Below are 14739 nucleotides of genomic sequence, written 5' to 3' on the forward strand. Positions count from 1 at the left end.
GACAGAGTTTTAGTCAAACTAGAGAGAACATCTAGGCCTCAGTTCAGCTCCAGAACCACTTCATGGACCACATCTTTTTGAAACCAGACAAAGCGATGCCATGGGTGCCATCAGGACCAGATTGAATGAGCAGCTCCCCCCATCCAGGTGCCAATCAGTAGAGACCATAAATAACCCTGACCCTAATTCCTTTAGTTCCCTATATAACCCATCCCCTAAAAGCCATAGGGGACCTAAGTCTTTGAGCAACAGCTCACCTGTGACTCCGGCTGTGGTGCCATGTCCTTAACTAATCACTACTAAACTTTCGTTGCTACAAGCTCCGGTTCCTGCTTTACTGGGCTTTGATATGCACAGGCAAATGGACTCCTTTCGTCCAGCAACACTTCCTCTTGGAAGAGTGCTAGGCACTAGTATGTACTGAGTACCTATCAACTCGTATTAAAATACCAACAAATAAACATATTGTTTTATTATTTCATACATGTTTGGTTTATTTGTAAAATATAGCCACACTGCAAGAGCTCTTGTCTTATATTTTGAATATTTCCAGGAAAGTCAAATAGGAGAAAGGCGAATATTCTAAGCTGTGTGTGGTACTTGAAACTACTCAGGAACTTTTGTGTAATGTGTGTGGATGGGTTGGGGGAGAGTGGGAGATTGATCCTTGTGCAACATATACGTCACCCCTTCTTTGCATGAAGTCAAGTGGAAAATTTACTGATGCCACATTGTATACAAAATTTTATACTTAACATATATTTTTCCAAGGAGAAGATGCTAAGTTTCATCAATTTTCAAAAAACTAGAAATTCTCGCTTACTCGTGCAAAAGCATTTTGATATAGAATATTTTATCACACACCTATCTTTAGCAGCTAATTAAAAACAATGAATGTTGCTCGTAACTTAAAACATAGCTTGGTATTCTACTCAGCCTCTAACCCTGCAGCTGTCTATTCGAATTTTTATTGAGGTAGAAATGACAGTCAGGACAGCCAGAACTCTGTAAGTCTGTGTGTGGAAACTTTCTTGCACTGGCTCCCCCACAAGCATGTCTACATCAGCCCCTCCTCCTAAACTCCAGGGCAAAGGCATTTCTAGGCCCATCAGTTTACCACCATCAATAATTTGTTTAACCCTTTTTTAAACATCAGTTAAGAGGACTCCTGCTTTTGCTTCAAATACAAATCAAGTTGGTAAATTGAGTTAGCTGTAGTTAGTTCAATACCAAAATTTTTATCCAGATATTATGTCACATTCTCATCCTTACATTTTCAATTACTCTCTTTCTTTTATTGCTTTTTAAAAATTTAGTTATATTGATATGTAATGTACTTACAGTAAAACTTCCCATACAATTTGATGGTTTTGACAGATGTATATAGTCACAGAACTACCCACAATGAAGATACTGTTCTTGTCATTCCAAGAGGTTCCTTCATGTACTTCTGAAGTCATTAATTACCTCCCCTCCTCAACCAGCCATTGATCTGCTTTCTGTCAGCATAATCTTCCTTTTCTATTCTGTGATATAAATGAAGTAATAAAGTATTTAGTCTCCTGTGTCTGCTTTATTTTACTTAGCATAATGCTTTTGAAGTGCAGTCATATTCTTGCTGAATGCATCAGTAGTTCATTCTTTTTCATTGCCAAGTAGTATTCAAATATATGGATGTATCCCATAGTTTGTTCATCTATTTACCAGTTGTTGGACATTTAGGTTGTTTACAGTGCTTTGACACTATGAAAGTAATGTCTAAGAACATTGGTGTTTGGGTTTTTGTGAGGACATAAGCTTTTCTTTATGTTGGGTAAATATCAGTGAGTTGAATTGCTGGGTCCTATGGTAAGTTAATAGTTAACTTTACAAGGCCAATCTATTTTACAAGGTAACTGTACCTCCCCCTCCCGACCCCAACCCCCTGTTCTGTCCAAGGCAGAGTCCCCACGGGCCAAACCAGAGGTCTCAGAGCCCCAGGGGCCTGCTCCAACAATGTGGCCTCCACAAGAGGCCAGAGGTGGACGGGTTGCTGCTGCTCCGGGCCACGTGAGCAGGACGGCTGCCTGCGTGTTGCTGGAGGCCGGCCTGGCCCGGGTGCTTTCCTACCCACGCGGCTGTACACACTATTCTCGGGAAGGTGCCGGGCTGGGCGCACGGCGACTGGTACCACACCGCATCTTTCCGACAGTGTCGCTGGGCGCACTGCCAGCGCAGAGCAGGACGCGCAGGCTGGCAGAGGACGAGAATGTGCGCAGGTGATCACAGAGAACGAGGAATATGCAAGCAAATTCCTGTGCAACTCCGCAAAGAAGTGGAGGAAAGGAGGAGCTAAGCGGCGCAGCTCAGCACAATAGACATAAACTCGGGGAATGAGTTCAGTGTATTCTCAAATACCAGTCGCTGGGCCAGTGTGTCTATGCGCATTGTAAGGCTGGGCGCTCCGGAAGTGCCACTACGGTGGCACAGCATCTGATTCAGGTGCACGGCTGGAGCCCAGAGGAGGCTGTAGGAGTCATCAGCGACATCCAGTCGCATATCCACATCAGACTTGGCCGCCTGAAAATTCTCAAGAGTTTTACAAGGACGTTACTGTTGGGGTGCCAAAGAACGAGACATATCCTACATTACAGACATGAAGTATGTGGATTAGGAAGACCTCAAGATAACTCTGTGGGCAACAGAATGGAAATAAAAAGCCAGGAGATGTAATGAGAGTGTGCTGAGTAACGGGGAAAAAAAGTGGTGGTAGCATTTTACATTCCTACCAGCAGTCCCTAGGAGTTCCAGTAGCTCCACATCCTCACTATGATTATTATTTTTTTTCGATTTTTCTGACTCTAATTGGTATATGGTAGTATCTTATGGTGGTTTTGAATTATGTGGGATTTTTCCTTTTGCTTAATTTCATTTTTTTAAATTTTTTTGTTATTCTACTATGGTCGTCCCAGTCCCCCCCACCCCCCTTGCCCTCCTCTGCCCAGCCCCTCCCCCACAGTCAATCCCCACACTCCTGTCTATGTCCATGGGTCATTCATACATATTCCTAGACTTGTCCCTCCCCGTTCTTTCCACCCTTATCCTCCTCTTCCCTCCCCTCTGGCCCTGTCAGTCTGTAGCATGTTTCTATGTCTCTGGTCCTATTTTGCTCATTAGTTTATTTTGTTCATTACACTTCTTTTATAAGTGAAACCTTAATGTATTTGATTTTCACCAACTGATTTATTTCACTTAGCATAATATTTTCCAGTTCCATCCATGCTGTTGCAAAAGATAGACTCCTATCTTTCCTTCTTTCTTTATGCTGCATAGTATTCCATTGCGTAAATGTACCACAGTTTTTTGATCCACTCATCTACAGATGGGCACTTAGGCTGTTTCCAGCACTTGGCTATTGTAAACAGTCCTGCTATGAACATAGGGGTGCATAAGTTCTTTTGGTATTTTGAGATTGTTCTTTATTTACATCTGTTTTGGTTTATTTTTAATCACATAAGAAAACAGTTTATAAAAACAATTCAAGCACAGAAATATTACTTACACTGTCAGAAGAAATATCCAGTTTTACTCCCTGTCCATACAAATAAATCTCACTCCCCCTCTTCTGCAATCTTGGTTAGCTGAAGGTTGTTGTTCTCCCAGATCACTTTCTGTGCAATATGTAAGAAACATATTATATACACATATATATGTACATATCATTTTGTTTTTAAATAATTTATTGCCTAAATGATGTAATCCTATACTTAATATAAGCAATGGATTTTTTTCACTTCCTAAAACATACTGGAAATTTTTCCACATTGCTATATATAGAACTATTTGATTATTCACAGTACAGAGGTACTGGAGATCAACCAGTCCACAATCAATGTATGTATAGAGTGATTTCAGTTTTTCTTTGCCATCAGATCCTTGTATTTGCACCTTTGGGCAAATGGGAATTATTCTCTAGGAAAGACATTTGTTATTTGTCTTGTACTCATTGTGAGTTTTGTCACTTTAAAGTTTATAATTTTTATGTAGATAAATAAGGCAACTTTATCCTTTTTGATTTCTGAATTTAGAGACTTTCTCGGGAAATCCTTTAAGACCCTAGTTTATAAATTAAAAAATATCATTATTTTCTCAATATAATTCTGTTATTTATCTATAATTGCTTGGTACATTTCCGATAATTTTAGCGTTTTTTCCAAATTGTCAGCAAATTGTTCCATGACATTTTATTCAATAGCCTGTTTTTTCCCTATTCATTTCACCACAAGGTAATATATGACATTGCCGTCGTCACATATTAAATTTCCCTAGTAACTTGCTCAGATCTTGCACTCCCCTTTTCTGGGCAATCAAGCTCTCTATTCTTGAACAAGTACTTATGTAGATTTAGCTGCTATAGCTGTATACGAGGTATTTTTAACATGATTGAACAAATATCACTTTTAAATCTTTTTTGGTTATTATATTTTGTTCTTCAATTGAATTTAAACTCAAACAGTCATGCTCCACAAATAGTTCTTTTAGGATTTTATAAGGCATTGATTAAATTTACAGATTAATTTGAGAAGAACGAACGTCTTTTAAATGTTAAATATTCTCTTGCAGGAACACAAGATGCCTTGCGTTTATTGAGCTCGGCTTATATATCCTTCAGGAAGTGTTAAATTGTTTCTCATAATGGTCTTTCAAACTTCTTGTTAGGTTCAATTCTCACTGTTTGGGTTTCTGTTGATGTGATTTAGATATTTTCCCATGATATGTTCTGATTTGGTTATTGCCCTATATGCAAAAGCTACTATGTACAGTCGTTTCACATTCTTTACGGTTTCACTTCCTGCGGTTTCAGTTACCTATGGTCCAAAAACATTACACGGGAAATTCTAGAAATAAACACTTCATACGCTTTAAATTGCACATCATTTTGAGTAGTGTGATGAAGTCTCTCACCATCCCTCCCAGGACATGAACCATCCCTTTGTCCAGCATCTCCATGCTATGTAAGCTGCCCGTCCATTAGTCACTTAGTAGACAGTTATCAGACTAATTGTTGTGACATCTCTGTGCTTGTCTTCAAGCCTCCCTTCTGTCACTGAATAAAAGCCCCAAAGCACAAGAGTGGTGATACTGACAATTTAAATATGCCAAAGAGAAGCCATAAAGTGCTTCCTTAGTGAAAAGGTGAAAATTCTTTATGTAACGGGAAAAGAAAAAAAAATTGTATGCTAAAGTTACTAAGATCTATGGTAAGAACCAATCTTTTATCAGTAAAATTATGGGAAAAAATCAGTAAAATTCATGTGAGTTTTGCTGCACCTCAAACTACAGAAGTGACAGGCACAATGTGTGGTAAGTGCTTAGTGAAGATGCAAGGCATTGAACTTGTCCGTGGAAGACATGAACAGAAAATGTGTTCCAGCTGAATGAAGACAGTATGTAGCACTAGAAAGCACTGAGCCTATGTGAGGACCCCAGCCAAGGACCCCCTGAAACAGTGACAGCAAGCCATTCGCTGCCAGCAAGGGATGGTTACACAGATTCAGAAATATGTTTGGACTGAAAAATATAAAAGTTATTGGAGAGAGAAAGACCAAATCCATATAACTTTTATTACAGTATATTGTTACAACTATTCTATTTTATTCTTAGTTATTGTTGTTAAACTCCTACTGTGTCTAATTTATAAATTAAACTTAATCAGAGGTATGAACATATAGGAAAAAAACATAATGTATGTAGGGTTTGGTACTATGCATGATTTGAGGCATCTACCTGGGGGTCTTGGAACACATTCCGCACAGTTAAGAGAGGACTACTGTACAAGCAACCTTTTTAATTTTAATGAATTTTTATTGATCTTATTAGATTTTCTAAGTAGATGATTATTTTGTGTGCAAATGACAGTTTTATTCCTTCCTAACTAATGAAAGCATATGTGTGTTCAGTCTATGTCCAGTTTCTGCACAATTTTGAATAGTAATGTTGGGAAGAGATACTATCCTATTTTTCCTGATTGCATAATACTGACTCACAAATAAATAAGACATGATATTCCAATGTTTCAGATTTTCTGTCACCGGTTTTATTCAGGGGACATTTGCATTTCTGTAGCTGCAAAAATAACTACAAAATATAATATAGTGCATAATCAGTATATGCACTTCAAATCATTCCCATTGCTGCACAGTGTCCATGTTGAAGCCACTGAGGCTAAAATATGGTGTTTTTACTAAATGTTTAATCTGATCAACTAAAATTATTATAGTAATACAATTCTGGCATAAACTTTTTATATTTTATTTCATATTATCATATTTTACATCATCCTGATAGATACACATAGATATATGTAACAGGTATATAAATTATAATCATAACAAAATTACTATGAAGCCATATTCAATTTAGGAGCTTCTGTGCCTTGAGATTTACACAAAAAGATTCATGATGTATGTGGTTGAACATTTGCCATTCTCAGTATTGCAGTAAGATTCATCTTTTTGTAGTTCATTCATGTTTAATACTCTATTGTGTAAATATTCAACAGTTTATTTTCATTTTAAAGACATTTTAGGTTGTTTCTGGATTTTTGCTTTATTAATAAGAATGCTTTAGATATGACTGCACTCATCTTTTGATACCTATGTGCAGTAGTTTCTCTAGGACAGCGGTCCCCAACATTTTTGGCGCCAGGGACCAGTTTTGTGGAAGACAATTTTTCCACTGACAAAAGTGAGGGGGGATGGTTTCAGGATGATTCAAGCCCATCACATTCAAGCTGTCGTCTTGCTGTGTGCCTGGTTCCTAACACACCCAGACAGGAACGGATCTGTGGAGTGCAGTTTGGGGAACCCTGCTCTAGGACATTTCTTAGAAATAAAATTTGTAGTGCATAAAAGTTATGAAAGTACAACTTTTCATAGTACTTGGTAAAGCTTAATTGGAGATACAGTTTACATGGAGAAGGAAATTCTCTTTCATTAGTGGTTTGTGAATAGTCTTGAAGGAATAATTGTTGGATTGTACTAAATGCTTTTTCTACCAGGAATGAGTTAACTATTGACAAGCTAATGCTGCATAACAAACCACCCCGATACTCAGTGTCTTAAAACAATAATTACTTATACTGATTCATGTGTCTGTGGATGAGCTGTGATAAACTGGTCTAGGCTAGGACCAGGTACACTTGACTCCAATCTAGAAGTGGAGCCTGGTCTGCTCCATACACCTCTCATCCCTGTGAATCGTAGGCTAAATAGTGAAGGTTTTTGTTGTTGTTGTTGAAAGAAGTACGAGATCCTAGTTTTATATCAAAACTATATTGACCTCATAGAACATCTAATCATAATGAAGATTTAAACTAATACCACTGGCAAAACTGTTGGGGCCCCGTGTTTTCTCTGTTGAAAAAAAAATTTTAATGTATTGATTCTACTTACTGAATGGTTACAGGACAACGTAGGCATTCTTCCTGAGTCAGTTCTGATAAATTCTATTACTTATAATTTGTACCCATTTCATAAATTTTCAAAATTGTCAACCTCCAGTTGCTTATCATACTCACTGTGTTTTAAGTGTCCATATTTGCAGTTATCTGTTCTCTTTTTTAATTTCTAACACTGAGTATGGGTCAAAGAAAATCTGCATTTGCTTCCATTGAAAGTTAAAAGTATTTGTGTTCTTGGGCCAATCTAGCCCCTTCAAGTCATTTGGACTAATGAAGAATTCTATTTCAGCTTCTCTGCATTGTAACTGGCAAAGGATCAGCCTCCCAGTCGATGGTCACACGAGGATAGTCATTGACCCTCAGAGCCACCTTGGTTGTTTGTGATTGCTTCTTGTTCACTCATCCTTTATATCCTTTGGGTAGTGGTGAGAAATGCCCTCAAAGATTTCCTTAACTTCTTACCTTGAGACCAGAAATGAATTAAAAGGCCTATTTTATCTAGACAGGAGCTATTTATTTAGCTGTTTGTTTTTAAGCCAGAAAATCTTCCAAAAATTTTAGTCATACTGCCAGGTCTTATTTCTTTCTTTCTAAACTTATTTATTTCCAAATATCACACAAATTCCAGGCTAAAAGAGGTTGTTTCAGGAAGAGCACACCAGGTAACCATTAATGAAGGGTTTATCAAATGCTAGGTCCCATCCATCAGGGATATTCATCCAGTGACCTGATGGTTACAGTTTAGTGACATGAGCCACCTCAGTAATGGGTCCTCTAGCCCCAGTCAAGGCTTTAGCTCAAAGCATCCCAGGCCAAGACCTGAACACAATCTCATGAGAGACCCCCAACCATAACTGCCCAGCCACACCACTTACAAATTCGTGACATACAGAAACTGTAAGATAATAATCGCTTGTTGCTGTTCCAAGTTGTTAAGCTGTGGGATAATTTATTATACAGCAAAAATGAGTTGTATACAATGACATCATTAAAAAAATTATGACACATTCTCTTTTTCTGAGAGAAAACATACATATATATAGTCCCTACATTGGAATCAGTCCAATGTTATATTTTCTTCATGGATAATGTAATCAGACCATATGCAACGCATTTGGATAATAAATAAGTAAGGACCAAACCATGAGCATTCACTGAGGCCATCAATCAAATGCCTGGTAGCAAATCTCCTGCAGCACTCAATAGAAAAATAGAGACTTCCTGTGAGCAGAGGCACTATAATAAACTGATAAACCTGTTTCTCATTTTTCTTTCTGGAGAACTATGAACACCCAGCTGGCAGAGTTCTTATATGCACATTTACATTTTCTCCTGGAAAAGAGAGCAGTACAGAATTTGCAAATGATAATCTCAGGTTCACTATGATTTTAATTAGCACTATTGACTGAGGTAAAAATAATAAATAATGTCATTAGTTAACAGAACATCATTCACCAGTTTTTTTCCACCTTTAACTTTGAGGCTTTAAAGAAATCATGTTGAAAATATAGTAGTTTGCATGTTTTTTTACATCGCAACTAAAATGACCATTGTTAATGCTTGGAATATATAAGTTTTTGAAATGGAGCGCACTATCTTTGCTTGACCTACTTTTCACGACAATGTCAGGTGACAATGAAGGTCGTTTAAAGGTAGAACATTTGATCATGGTCTTCAATACTAAAGAAAGCCTCTACTTATTTATTTTTCTATTTATTTATGTAAATTGTTGTTAGCGCAAAATGAAAAAAGTACCCCAAAGAATCTTTACTTGGGCAAAATGAGGAACTCCGTCCCATTAATAAACATAATGCATAAAAACCTTACATGCATTTGTAGAAAATGGCTTTTAAAAAAAAGCAACATTCAGCAAATGAAAGCAGAAATTCACTGAAGCCAAATGACAAGCAACACAAGAATCCATTTGCTTTATAAATCTTTTTTATTTTAGATCAGTGTTAATATCTACAGTCAGCTTTCTGGTCTCCATTTTTCACTATTCATACTCTTTGTTGCATTGCATTGATTATTGATGTCTTATATTATAGCTATTTTTTCTTCCTTTTTGCTGTGGCTTAAATAATAGCTTCAAGGGCAATTGTAAAAAGCAATGTTTGAATGGGTTGCTTGGCAATGGCTGGACAGCTCCATAAAAAATAAAACTGAGTGTGGTGTCTGACATATGCTGTAAGGTCTATCACTCTCATAGCTAACATAATCCCCAGCAATTTATTTGCTAAAAACTAGTACAGTACTGGCACGATGGTAAATGTCCATTAGAAGAACAAGTGGAAAAACAAAAGCTCATCAAAATTCCTTTCTTTCTTTTTTAAATCAAAGCACTCTCTCTTAGCATGGGATAGTCCTTCTTAAACCTATCTCCTGAAGTTGAAAGCAGATTTTAAGATAATCTTACTACTCTGGTTTTGAACCTTCACTGTAACATATAAGGCAAGTGTTTAACCCACAGTTCAAACTCCTCTAGCACCAGGCAGCTCTCAACAAATATAGGTAGCTCATTCATTCTTCAGTCAGCTGTAATTGGAAGGATGTTTCTACACCTCTTTTGAACAAAGATAACTAATCTGGTTTTATTCCCTCTTAAAACAAAGCTGGAAACTTAAGTAAGATTTCCTTTAGCCTCTTATGGTTGAGGATGAAGTTTAAGAAGGCAAGAGAATCATTAACCCACCATTTCCCTGATGATGGTGGTATTTTTTCATTCACTGTCTTCCCTAAAAGTAATGACTAAAAGGACTTCACACTGTTAATGCAGTGAATCATTCAGGGATAAAACTTGTTTCTTTGTTTCTGGGTGACTTTTGATCAAAACTCCAGAAAACAGTAAGCAATTCTATAATAGTCAAGAACAGGGTGTAAACAAGGGTGCCTGAGCACATATTTCCACACAATGGTCTTGAAGACACTAGCTTCTTAATCATTTCTTTGCTTTGTACCTTATTTATCTTTCATGCCATTCCAGCTAACACCATGATCAAACTCATCATCTCAAGTTTGTTTTCAGGGTATCTTAGGGAAAAAAACATTAAGAAATTACAGAAACAGCTATATCTTTCTAATGAGAAGACGATGCCTTACAATGGCATGCAGAATTTTTAAAAATCTATTTTGTTAAATGCCAGTTTCAAATAGTATTGATGGGTTTCAGCTTTTAGATGAATAGGTTGGTTCCTTTGAAAATCATCAAAAGAATCATATCACTGATCAGAAATAGTTGAAAATAATTAGAGTGATTGTAACTTTTCTGCTATTTTTTGGTAATAATTTAGGATACAGATAACTATATTTAAGGTAACAAGTATTTAGTTCTGCAAAATATTTAATGGCACTGATGAGGCTTAAGTTTCAGAGCCCCACCAAATGTATTGACTAAAACCTTAGAAGGTATCAACATAATTTTGTACATTTTTCTAAAAAAGCATTGTAAACTTTTATAAGCTTCAATCATCATGAAGCCTAGCTCTAACTGGTACCTAGGAGAGTGACAAAGTATCCTAGAAGGCTAAAATAATAAATATTTACATTTTTTCCCTCAAAATAATTACAATTTTGTTGGAGAAATAATATTTATATACATCAAAGAATCATCTCTTATCATGTGGAATGTATGAGGGTTAGAGTCAGAGATAAAACCCCCAAATCCCAGACTGCCATTTGCATCCTACTATGGGATTATAGGCAAAAATTGTCTGATTCTTTTTATTCGTACAAAAATAAGGACATAATGCTTAATTCACATGATCAGAAGATTAATAAAACTAAATGTGTGAATACAAAATTTATTGCATTTACCAAGTTCACATAAATGTTATCTGAATCATCAAATCTCAGATTGCATGAGACCTGAAACAAAGTTTCACTTAACTTCATTCCTCTTTTCAATGTTTAGGGTCTGTCTACAATATCCCAAGACAGCGTTGTCTCTACTCTGCATAGATAAATCTAGTGAAAAGGACTAAGACGTTTTAATGTATGGTGTAAGAGTTTTTGATTTTTATTTATATTGATTTTTGTTCTTTGGTTTGGTTTTGTTATTTGTGTGTGTGTGTTCAGGTATAGTTGTGTGTTTCACAGCATTAAAAAAAAAAAAAATCCAGGCATTGAAGATTGACGCAGAGGCTAGAAATTCCCTTTTGAGGGTACTAGTGTGTGGGTATTGGTCAAAACCAATGGAACAGTGGGGGTTCCCAGCACATATTACAGCATGAGAAAGGAAGGTTGTCTAGGATGTAAACTTGGGCCAATATAAGTTATAATAGAAAAACTTGAGAATCATAAGAAAGAATGATCAGGCAGAAGAGAGGCAACCAGGAGGGAGTAATGTCATGGAATCCAAAGAGTTGTAAAAGGAGAAAGTCACTAATGACATTACATGGTGAGATCATTCTAAACATGTTCTGATGATTAGACAGCAGATTTGGAAACGATGAGATCTGTGGTGAGGTGGCAGGAAACTGGGTGCAGTGAGTTTGAAGCAAGAGAGTGGAGAGAGTGTGAGCTCCTGGCTTTGGGAGACAAGAAGCGGGGATAGGGCAGCAGCCAGGGGACATTTTCAAAAAAGTGAGTGAATTATAAACCACTGGGAAGGGAGTGGACTGAGGTGAAAATGCATGTAGAAGATGGGAGTGTGTTGTTGACCCTCCAGCACAGGCAAGGGAAGGAGATCTGGAGCACAAAACCTCAGGTCAGCCTGGATCAAGTAAAGGGATGTTTCTGTTCCTGAGGTTGTAGAAAAGGGTCGGCCTTTCCGATACAGAAAAGTTCACAGGTTGGGGATTAAGAAGCCAAGACATCTCATTCTTGTGAACCTCGGGTGGGCCCAGAGTTTCTCAATGTCTGCTAATACGTGAAGCTGGGTGGCCCCAGCATCTGGTGCTTGGGGTCCAAATAGAGTGTTACTGAGAGGTGGTCCCAGAGATAAAGTTAGTTCTATCAGGTTGGGGTGGGAGGAGTCCCCAGAGAGAACTCTAACCAGATACTTAAGGTTGAAGGTGCTGAGGATACTCACCTTTAAACTTTATCTTCTAAATATTTGTAAAATTGGAACACTTCTTTCTACTCTCACTGCTGAGACCTAGTTCAAACCCCAGTCTTCTCTTCCACACATGACTGACTAGAGAATGCCTGCTAACTGTCTTTCCCATCAACTGTTGATCCCTCCTCTTGATTATTCATCTTATAGCCAGTGCTTATATTTTTTAACCTTACCCAAGGACAATTTTTTCATTGCTTTTTAGAGAGAGAGGAAGAGAGAAAGGAAGAAAGACAAAAACATCAATGCAAGAGGCAAGCATCAATTGGGTAGATTTATTTTTATAAATACGAATCTGATTATGTGTATTTTCAAATAAAATATGTAATGTTCTCACATTGTTTTTAGAGTGAAGAAAGAAAATGAACATGACATGCAAGGCTGTTCTCAACCTGACAGCTTGCCTGTCTCCTTCCTTGTCCCTCTCTGAGTTCCTGCCAAGTTGGTCTTTTTCGGGATCACAAAGTTTAACATGTTTTCTCCTAGCTCAGATATTTCCTTTACCTGCTCTGCCCTAGTAGGTAAACCCTATACATTTTTCAGACTCATCCCAAAATTCATTTCTTGAAGGGATCCTTCATAATACTTCTACATATTCTTTTACTTTCTATTTAAATCATAAGTTTACCATGGCTTAAAATTACCAACTTTTATTATTAATTAATTAATGTCTGTCTCCTTCCTAGGCTGTAAGTTGCTGAGGGCAATGTTCAGTCTCTTTTTAGTCATCATTCGGTAGAAGCAAAACACAGTGCCTGGCACAGAGCAGATACCAAGAACTAGTTGTTCGTTTCATGTATGTGAATGAATAAGTGGGTGAATGAATGAATGAATATTAGGTCGGTGGCTTTGAGATACGAGTATTTGCCAAATGGAAGAACCTAGTTTCACCTTTACCTCTATAATAACTGAGTTTTGAAGATCAAACAAGACTGCACAGGAAAATCTTTTTATATACTATTGTTTTTATCATGGTTGGGGAGTGGGGGGGACACTGGCAGAAGTGTGTGTATTGGGAAAGGGATTAATTTAGCCAAGATAAAGAGTTCCTTTAGGGATTGAGCCAAGGCCTGTGAGGTGCTCTCTCTTCTGGGTCTTTCCTCTCTGTTCCTTGGAGCATGAAGGCAAAGGAACCTGATTGATGAGTCTGCTTTTCTGCTCACATCCTGACAGCATAAAATGTTTCTTGGTAACATCAAAAGCTGTTTCTTTCAGCCCACTGGCATACAAACAGAGAAAAATTTGAGTTCCCATGAGAAGTAGATTTTGGTGTAAAAGACATCTGTTTATATAACAATTTGTTTAATTAGAGTTGGGTAAAAAGAGCTGGTGAGCTGGTAGAACAGAATTTCCATTAAAGCTATAGAACAATCATGTATATGGATGGTCTGACTGTTTAGAAAGATAGTCATCAAAACATCCGTCATCAAAGCCATTTGAGTAAAATATATAAAACAAGAGCCACAGAGTCTTGATACCAGAATATGTAAATTTCACTCTGCTTGATTTTTTACAGCTTGCATTTTGATGTTAAAGCCCCAGCAAGGCTGAGAAAGATGCTTAGATGTTATGCCTCCAGCTATATTATCGAAGCAGTTAGGTGGCTAATGATCTATCTGAATATTTAATAACTGCTCTCAGCCACTCAGACCTGTGGAGCGGTCGCCACCAGCAAGGACACAGAGGGTTACTAATCACCCCCTGTCCTGCTCTTCCCCAAAGGTGCAGTAATATTTACCTGGTTAGCCAGCAGACACAAAGGAAATAAAGAGAGTAAAGCTGTTTTGTTGGTAGTTCTTGTGGATGCTACTTCAGTTTGCTAATGTAAACATTTGGCTCCTGAGATTCACAGATTTTCTGTATTGTGTCTACATATGAAGCCCCACCCCCCTGGCTCCTACAAGCTCAGATTCTTACATTTCAAGGATGAACAGAGTTTATAAATTTCAATGTGGCATAGGAGAATATAACCTCAAACTATAATTAAGTCAAGAGTAAGTGTGGAAATTACCTGCTCACACAACAGTTTAACTTGCCCTCTCCCTTCCAGCAAATGCCCTCAACTTTAATTAGGCTGAGAAACACAGAAAGTGTCCATACCTACCCCTCTGCCACTTGGTAAAAATCAACAGAAGGGAAACAGAAAACAGAAACAGTACCCTGGCTCTCCTGAAAGCACTTACAGTATAGAATTATCACTTGGCTCTGCTAGATTCCTATGTAGCACAAGGTTGCTGGGCCACCA

At 37.6% G+C, this 14739-nt stretch overlaps 1 pseudogene; it reads left to right on the top strand.

Annotated features, from left to right (window-relative positions):
- Positions 1 to 2653, top strand: part of LOC150007891 (uncharacterized) — a 66629-nt pseudogene extending 63976 nt beyond the window's left edge.
- Positions 2654 to 14739: the final 12086 nt, after the last annotated feature.

The sequence above is a fragment of the Furipterus horrens genome, unplaced genomic scaffold (assembly GCF_987537825.1).
Source record: "Furipterus horrens unplaced genomic scaffold, mFurHor1.1.pri manual_scaffold_6, whole genome shotgun sequence".
Taxonomy (NCBI): domain Eukaryota; kingdom Metazoa; phylum Chordata; class Mammalia; order Chiroptera; family Furipteridae; genus Furipterus; species Furipterus horrens.